Here is a 6592-nt window from a genome sequence, read left to right as displayed (position 1 = left end):
GGGTGGTATGGCCGTAAGCGAAAGCTGCTGCCCAACTTTGGCCTCTTATAGCTGACCCACAAGGGGCCGGGTACCCCGACAACATTCCAGAGGAAATTAACCAGCTGGCAATTGTCAGAGTGGGACGCTGACTCTCCACGCCGCCGTCAGTTCTACTTTGGCCGACCTCTCCTCCACGTGGCTCTCGAGCGGAGTAAGAAGACGCATTATGTGCTCAGAGCAAAGCGAAAGCATCCTGGGAAAGCGCGTTTGAAAAACAAAGCGCAAAAGTGGAGGGGAGCCAGAGCAAAGTAATTTTACGGGGCAGTCCACTGAGGCAAAAGCTTACAGCACCTGGTATTCCCAGGCGGTCTCCCATCCAAGTACTAACCAGGCCCGACCCTGCTTGGCTTCCGAGATCAGACGAGATCGGGCATGTTCAGGGTGGTATGGCCGTAAGCGAAAGCTGCTGCCCAACTTTGGCCTCTTATAGCTGACCCACAAGGGGCCGGGTACCCCGACAACATTCCAGAGGAAATTAACCAGCTGGCAATTGTCAGAGTGGGACGCTGACTCTCCACGCCGCCGTCAGTTCTACTTTGGCCGACCTCTCCTCCACGTGGCTCTCGAGCGGAGTAAGAAGACGCATTATGTGCTCAGAGCAAAGCGAAAGCATCCTGGGAAAGCGCGTTTGAAAAACAAAGCGCAAAAGTGGAGGGGAGCCAGAGCAAAGTAATTTTACGGGGCAGTCCACTGAGGCAAAAGCTTACAGCACCTGGTATTCCCAGGCGGTCTCCCATCCAAGTACTAACCAGGCCCGACCCTGCTTGGCTTCCGAGATCAGACGAGATCGGGCATGTTCAGGGTGGTATGGCCGTAAGCGAAAGCTGCTGCCCAACTTTGGCCTCTTATAGCTGACCCACAAGGGGCCGGGTACCCCGACAACATTCCAGAGGAAATTAACCAGCTGGCAATTGTCAGAGTGGGACGCTGACTCTCCACGCCGCCGTCAGTTCTACTTTGGCCGACCTCTCCTCCACGTGGCTCTCGAGCGGAGTAAGAAGACGCATTATGTGCTCAGAGCAAAGCGAAAGCATCCTGGGAAAGCGCGTTTGAAAAACAAAGCGCAAAAGTGGAGGGGAGCCAGAGCAAAGTAATTTTACGGGGCAGTCCACTGAGGCAAAAGCTTACAGCACCTGGTATTCCCAGGCGGTCTCCCATCCAAGTACTAACCAGGCCCGACCCTGCTTGGCTTCCGAGATCAGACGAGATCGGGCATGTTCAGGGTGGTATGGCCGTAAGCGAAAGCTGCTGCCCAACTTTGGCCTCTTATAGCTGACCCACAAGGGGCCGGGTACCCCGACAACATTCCAGAGGAAATTAACCAGCTGGCAATTGTCAGAGTGGGACGCTGACTCTCCACGCCGCCGTCAGTTCTACTTTGGCCGACCTCTCCTCCACGTGGCTCTCGAGCGGAGTAAGAAGACGCATTATGTGCTCAGAGCAAAGCGAAAGCATCCTGGGAAAGCGTGTTTGAAAAACAAAGCGCAAAAGTGGAGGGGAGCCAGAGCAAAGTAATTTTACGGGGCAGTCCACTGAGGCAAAAGCTTACAGCACCTGGTATTGCCAGGCGGTCTCCCATCCAAGTACTAACCAGGCCCGACCCTGCTTGGCTTCCGAGATCAGACGAGATCGGGCATGTTCAGGGTGGTATGGCCGTAAGCGAAAGCTGCTGCCCAACTATGGCCTCTTATAGCTGACCCACAAGGGGCCGGGTACCCCGACAACATTCCAGAGGAAATTAACCAGCTGGCAATTGTCAGAGTGGGACGCTGACTCTCCACGCCGCCGTCAGTTCTACTTTGGCCGACCTCTCCTCCACGTGGCTCTCGAGCGGAGTAAGAAGACGCATTATGTGCTCAGAGCAAAGCGAAAGCATCCTGGGAAAGCGTGTTTGAAAAACAAAGCGCAAAAGTGGAGGGGAGCCAGAGCAAAGTAATTTTACGGGGCAGTCCACTGAGGCAAAAGCTTACAGCACCTGGTATTCCCAGGCGGTCTCCCATCCAAGTACTAACCAGGCCCGACCCTGCTTGGCTTCCGAGATCAGACGAGATCGGGCATGTTCAGGGTGGTATGGCCGTAAGCGAAAGCTGCTGCCCAACTATGGCCTCTTATAGCTGACCCACAAGGGGCCGGGTACCCCGACAACATTCCAGAGGAAATTAACCAGCTGGCAATTGTCAGAGTGGGACGCTGACTCTCCACGCCGCCGTCAGTTCTACTTTGGCCGACCTCTCCTCCACGTGGCTCTCGAGCGGAGTAAGAAGACGCATTATGTGCTCAGAGCAAAGCGAAAGCATCCTGGGAAAGCGCGTTTGAAAAACAAAGCGCAAAAGTGGAGGGGAGCCAGAGCAAAGTAATTTTACGGGGCAGTCCACTGAGGCAAAAGCTTACAGCACCTGGTATTCCCAGGCGGTCTCCCATCCAAGTACTAACCAGGCCCGACCCTGCTTGGCTTCCGAGATCAGACGAGATCGGGCATGTTCAGGGTGGTATGGCCGTAAGCGAAAGCTGCTGCCCAACTTTGGCCTCTTATAGCTGACCCACAAGGGGCCGGGTACCCCGACAACATTCCAGAGGAAATTAACCAGCTGGCAATTGTCAGAGTGGGACGCTGACTCTCCACGCCGCCGTCAGTTCTACTTTGGCCGACCTCTCCTCCACGTGGCTCTCGAGCGGAGTAAGAAGACGCATTATGTGCTCAGAGCAAAGCGAAAGCATCCTGGGAAAGCGCGTTTGAAAAACAAAGCGCAAAAGTGGAGGGGAGCCAGAGCAAAGTAATTTTACGGGGCAGTCCACTGAGGCAAAAGCTTACAGCACCTGGTATTCCCAGGCGGTCTCCCATCCAAGTACTAACCAGGCCCGACCCTGCTTGGCTTCCGAGATCAGACGAGATCGGGCATGTTCAGGGTGGTATGGCCGTAAGCGAAAGCTGCTGCCCAACTTTGGCCTCTTATAGCTGACCCACAAGGGGCCGGGTACCCCGACAACATTCCAGAGGAAATTAACCAGCTGGCAATTGTCAGAGTGGGACGCTGACTCTCCACGCCGCCGTCAGTTCTACTTTGGCCGACCTCTCCTCCACGTGGCTCTCGAGCGGAGTAAGAAGACGCATTATGTGCTCAGAGCAAAGCGAAAGCATCCTGGGAAAGCGCGTTTGAAAAACAAAGCGCAAAAGTGGAGGGGAGCCAGAGCAAAGTAATTTTACGGGGCAGTCCACTGAGGCAAAAGCTTACAGCACCTGGTATTCCCAGGCGGTCTCCCATCCAAGTACTAACCAGGCCCGACCCTGCTTGGCTTCCGAGATCAGACGAGATCGGGCATGTTCAGGGTGGTATGGCCGTAAGCGAAAGCTGCTGCCCAACTTTGGCCTCTTATAGCTGACCCACAAGGGGCCGGGTACCCCGACAACATTCCAGAGGAAATTAACCAGCTGGCAATTGTCAGAGTGGGACGCTGACTCTCCACGCCGCCGTCAGTTCTACTTTGGCCGACCTCTCCTCCACGTGGCTTTCGAGCGGAGTAAGAAGACGCATTATGTGCTCAGAGCAAAGCGAAAGCATCCTGGGAAAGCGCGTTTGAAAAACAAAGCGCAAAAGTGGAGGGGAGCCAGAGCAAAGTAATTTTACGGGGCAGTCCACTGAGGCAAAAGCTTACAGCACCTGGTATTCCCAGGCGGTCTCCCATCCAAGTACTAACCAGGCCCGACCCTGCTTGGCTTCCGAGATCAGACGAGATCGGGCATGTTCAGGGTGGTATGGCCGTAAGCGAAAGCTGCTGCCCAACTTTGGCCTCTTATAGCTGACCCACAAGGGGCCGGGTACCCCGACAACATTCCAGAGGAAATTAACCAGCTGGCAATTGTCAGAGTGGGACGCTGACTCTCCACGCCGCCGTCAGTTCTACTTTGGCCGACCTCTCCTCCACGTGGCTCTCGAGCGGAGTAAGAAGACGCATTATGTGCTCAGAGCAAAGCGAAAGCATCCTGGGAAAGCGCGTTTGAAAAACAAAGCGCAAAAGTGGAGGGGAGCCAGAGCAAAGTAATTTTACGAGGCAGTCCACTGAGGCAAAAGCTTACAGCACCTGGTATTCCCAGGCGGTCTCCCATCCAAGTACTAACCAGGCCCGAGCCTGCTTGGCTTCCGAGATCAGACGAGATCGGGCATGTTCAGGGTGGTATGGCCGTAAGCGAAAGCTGCTGCCCAACTTTGGCCTCTTATAGCTGACCCACAAGGGGCCGGGTACCCCGACAACATTCCAGAGGAAATTAACCAGCTGGCAATTGTCAGAGTGGGACGCTGACTCTCCACGCCGCCGTCAGTTCTACTTTGGCCGACCTCTCCTCCACGTGGCTCTCGAGCGGAGTAAGAAGACGCATTATGTGCTCAGAGCAAAGCGAAAGCATCCTGGGAAAGCGCGTTTGAAAAACAAAGCGCAAAAGTGGAGGGGAGCCAGAGCAAAGTAATTTTACGGGGCAGTCCACTGAGGCAAAAGCTTACAGCACCTGGTATTCCCAGGCGGTCTCCCATCCAAGTACTAACCAGGCCCGACCCTGCTTGGCTTCCGAGATCAGACGAGATCGGGCATGTTCAGGGTGGTATGGCCGTAAGCGAAAGCTGCTGCCCAACTTTGGCCTCTTATAGCTGACCCACAAGGGGCCGGGTACCCCGACAACATTCCAGAGGAAATTAACCAGCTGGCAATTGTCAGAGTGGGACGCTGACTCTCCACGCCGCCGTCAGTTCTACTTTGGCCGACCTCTCCTCCACGTGGCTCTCGAGCGGAGTAAGAAGACGCATTATGTGCTCAGAGCAAAGCGAAAGCATCCTGGGAAAGCGTGTTTGAAAAACAAAGCGCAAAAGTGGAGGGGAGCCAGAGCAAAGTAATTTTACGGGGCAGTCCACTGAGGCAAAAGCTTACAGCACCTGGTATTGCCAGGCGGTCTCCCATCCAAGTACTAACCAGGCCCGACCCTGCTTGGCTTCCGAGATCAGACGAGATCGGGCATGTTCAGGGTGGTATGGCCGTAAGCGAAAGCTGCTGCCCAACTATGGCCTCTTATAGCTGACCCACAAGGGGCCGGGTACCCCGACAACATTCCAGAGGAAATTAACCAGCTGGCAATTGTCAGAGTGGGACGCTGACTCTCCACGCCGCCGTCAGTTCTACTTTGGCCGACCTCTCCTCCACGTGGCTCTCGAGCGGAGTAAGAAGACGCATTATGTGCTCAGAGCAAAGCGAAAGCATCCTGGGAAAGCGTGTTTGAAAAACAAAGCGCAAAAGTGGAGGGGAGCCAGAGCAAAGTAATTTTACGGGGCAGTCCACTGAGGCAAAAGCTTACAGCACCTGGTATTCCCAGGCGGTCTCCCATCCAAGTACTAACCAGGCCCGACCCTGCTTGGCTTCCGAGATCAGACGAGATCGGGCATGTTCAGGGTGGTATGGCCGTAAGCGAAAGCTGCTGCCCAACTATGGCCTCTTATAGCTGACCCACAAGGGGCCGGGTACCCCGACAACATTCCAGAGGAAATTAACCAGCTGGCAATTGTCAGAGTGGGACGCTGACTCTCCACGCCGCCGTCAGTTCTACTTTGGCCGACCTCTCCTCCACGTGGCTCTCGAGCGGAGTAAGAAGACGCATTATGTGCTCAGAGCAAAGCGAAAGCATCCTGGGAAAGCGCGTTTGAAAAACAAAGCGCAAAAGTGGAGGGGAGCCAGAGCAAAGTAATTTTACGGGGCAGTCCACTGAGGCAAAAGCTTACAGCACCTGGTATTCCCAGGCGGTCTCCCATCCAAGTACTAACCAGGCCCGACCCTGCTTGGCTTCCGAGATCAGACGAGATCGGGCATGTTCAGGGTGGTATGGCCGTAAGCGAAAGCTGCTGCCCAACTTTGGCCTCTTATAGCTGACCCACAAGGGGCCGGGTACCCCGACAACATTCCAGAGGAAATTAACCAGCTGGCAATTGTCAGAGTGGGACGCTGACTCTCCACGCCGCCGTCAGTTCTACTTTGGCCGACCTCTCCTCCACGTGGCTCTCGAGCGGAGTAAGAAGACGCATTATGTGCTCAGAGCAAAGCGAAAGCATCCTGGGAAAGCGTGTTTGAAAAACAAAGCGCAAAAGTGGAGGGGAGCCAGAGCAAAGTAATTTTACGGGGCAGTCCACTGAGGCAAAAGCTTACAGCACCTGGTATTCCCAGGCGGTCTCCCATCCAAGTACTAACCAGGCCCGACCCTGCTTGGCTTCCGAGATCAGACGAGATCGGGCATGTTCAGGGTGGTATGGCCGTAAGCAAAAGCTGCTGCCCAACTTTGGCCTCTTATAGCTGACCCACAAGGGGCCGGGTACCCCGACAACATTCCAGAGGAAATTAACCAGCTGGCAATTGTCAGAGTGGGACGCTGACTCTCCACGCCGCCGTCAGTTCTACTTTGGCCGACCTCTCCTCCACGTGGCTCTCGAGCGGAGTAAGAAGACGCATTATGTGCTCAGAGCAAAGCGAAAGCATCCTGGGAAAGCGCGTTTGAAAAACAAAGCGCAAAAGTGGAGGG

The 6592-nt window shown here is 55.0% G+C and overlaps 16 non-coding genes across 16 annotated transcripts in view; all 16 read right to left on the bottom strand.

Moving 5' to 3' along the window:
* The window catches only part of LOC128759840 (5S ribosomal RNA), a 119-nt gene extending 100 nt beyond the window's left edge, over window positions 1–19 (bottom strand). The window contains exon 1 of the ribosomal RNA XR_008414754.1: window positions 1–19. This exon is cut by the window's left edge and continues 100 nt beyond it. This is a non-coding gene — a ribosomal RNA (5S ribosomal RNA).
* A 302-nt stretch (window positions 20–321) lies between these two features.
* Window positions 322–440, bottom strand: LOC128759838 (5S ribosomal RNA). Its single transcript, XR_008414753.1, has one exon. It is a non-coding gene; the product is annotated as a 5S ribosomal RNA (ribosomal RNA).
* Window positions 441–742: 302 nt separating this feature from the next.
* On the bottom strand, window positions 743–861 carry LOC128759837 (5S ribosomal RNA). Its single transcript, XR_008414752.1, has one exon. It is a non-coding gene; the product is annotated as a 5S ribosomal RNA (ribosomal RNA).
* A 302-nt stretch (window positions 862–1163) lies between these two features.
* LOC128759836 (5S ribosomal RNA) lies at window positions 1164–1282 on the bottom strand. Its single transcript, XR_008414751.1, has one exon. It is a non-coding gene; the product is annotated as a 5S ribosomal RNA (ribosomal RNA).
* Window positions 1283–1584: 302 nt separating this feature from the next.
* Window positions 1585–1703, bottom strand: LOC128759803 (5S ribosomal RNA). The gene has a single exon (XR_008414722.1). It is a non-coding gene; the product is annotated as a 5S ribosomal RNA (ribosomal RNA).
* A 302-nt stretch (window positions 1704–2005) lies between these two features.
* On the bottom strand, window positions 2006–2124 carry LOC128759835 (5S ribosomal RNA). The gene has a single exon (XR_008414750.1). It is a non-coding gene; the product is annotated as a 5S ribosomal RNA (ribosomal RNA).
* Window positions 2125–2426: 302 nt separating this feature from the next.
* LOC128759834 (5S ribosomal RNA) lies at window positions 2427–2545 on the bottom strand. The gene has a single exon (XR_008414749.1). It is a non-coding gene; the product is annotated as a 5S ribosomal RNA (ribosomal RNA).
* Window positions 2546–2847: 302 nt separating this feature from the next.
* On the bottom strand, window positions 2848–2966 carry LOC128759833 (5S ribosomal RNA). Its single transcript, XR_008414748.1, has one exon. It is a non-coding gene; the product is annotated as a 5S ribosomal RNA (ribosomal RNA).
* A 302-nt stretch (window positions 2967–3268) lies between these two features.
* Window positions 3269–3387, bottom strand: LOC128759832 (5S ribosomal RNA). Its single transcript, XR_008414747.1, has one exon. It is a non-coding gene; the product is annotated as a 5S ribosomal RNA (ribosomal RNA).
* Window positions 3388–3689: 302 nt separating this feature from the next.
* LOC128759830 (5S ribosomal RNA) lies at window positions 3690–3808 on the bottom strand. The gene has a single exon (XR_008414745.1). It is a non-coding gene; the product is annotated as a 5S ribosomal RNA (ribosomal RNA).
* A 302-nt stretch (window positions 3809–4110) lies between these two features.
* On the bottom strand, window positions 4111–4229 carry LOC128759799 (5S ribosomal RNA). Its single transcript, XR_008414718.1, has one exon. It is a non-coding gene; the product is annotated as a 5S ribosomal RNA (ribosomal RNA).
* Window positions 4230–4531: 302 nt separating this feature from the next.
* Window positions 4532–4650, bottom strand: LOC128759829 (5S ribosomal RNA). Its single transcript, XR_008414744.1, has one exon. It is a non-coding gene; the product is annotated as a 5S ribosomal RNA (ribosomal RNA).
* A 302-nt stretch (window positions 4651–4952) lies between these two features.
* Window positions 4953–5071, bottom strand: LOC128759802 (5S ribosomal RNA). Its single transcript, XR_008414721.1, has one exon. It is a non-coding gene; the product is annotated as a 5S ribosomal RNA (ribosomal RNA).
* A 302-nt stretch (window positions 5072–5373) lies between these two features.
* On the bottom strand, window positions 5374–5492 carry LOC128759828 (5S ribosomal RNA). The gene has a single exon (XR_008414743.1). It is a non-coding gene; the product is annotated as a 5S ribosomal RNA (ribosomal RNA).
* A 302-nt stretch (window positions 5493–5794) lies between these two features.
* Window positions 5795–5913, bottom strand: LOC128759827 (5S ribosomal RNA). Its single transcript, XR_008414742.1, has one exon. It is a non-coding gene; the product is annotated as a 5S ribosomal RNA (ribosomal RNA).
* Window positions 5914–6215: 302 nt separating this feature from the next.
* On the bottom strand, window positions 6216–6334 carry LOC128759826 (5S ribosomal RNA). The gene has a single exon (XR_008414741.1). It is a non-coding gene; the product is annotated as a 5S ribosomal RNA (ribosomal RNA).
* Between the last annotated feature and the right edge of the window lie 258 nt (window positions 6335–6592).

Source organism: Synchiropus splendidus, chromosome 5, assembly GCF_027744825.2.
Source record: "Synchiropus splendidus isolate RoL2022-P1 chromosome 5, RoL_Sspl_1.0, whole genome shotgun sequence".
NCBI lineage: Eukaryota > Metazoa > Chordata > Actinopteri > Syngnathiformes > Callionymidae > Synchiropus > Synchiropus splendidus.
This window is presented reverse-complemented; position numbering and strand designations above follow the sequence as displayed.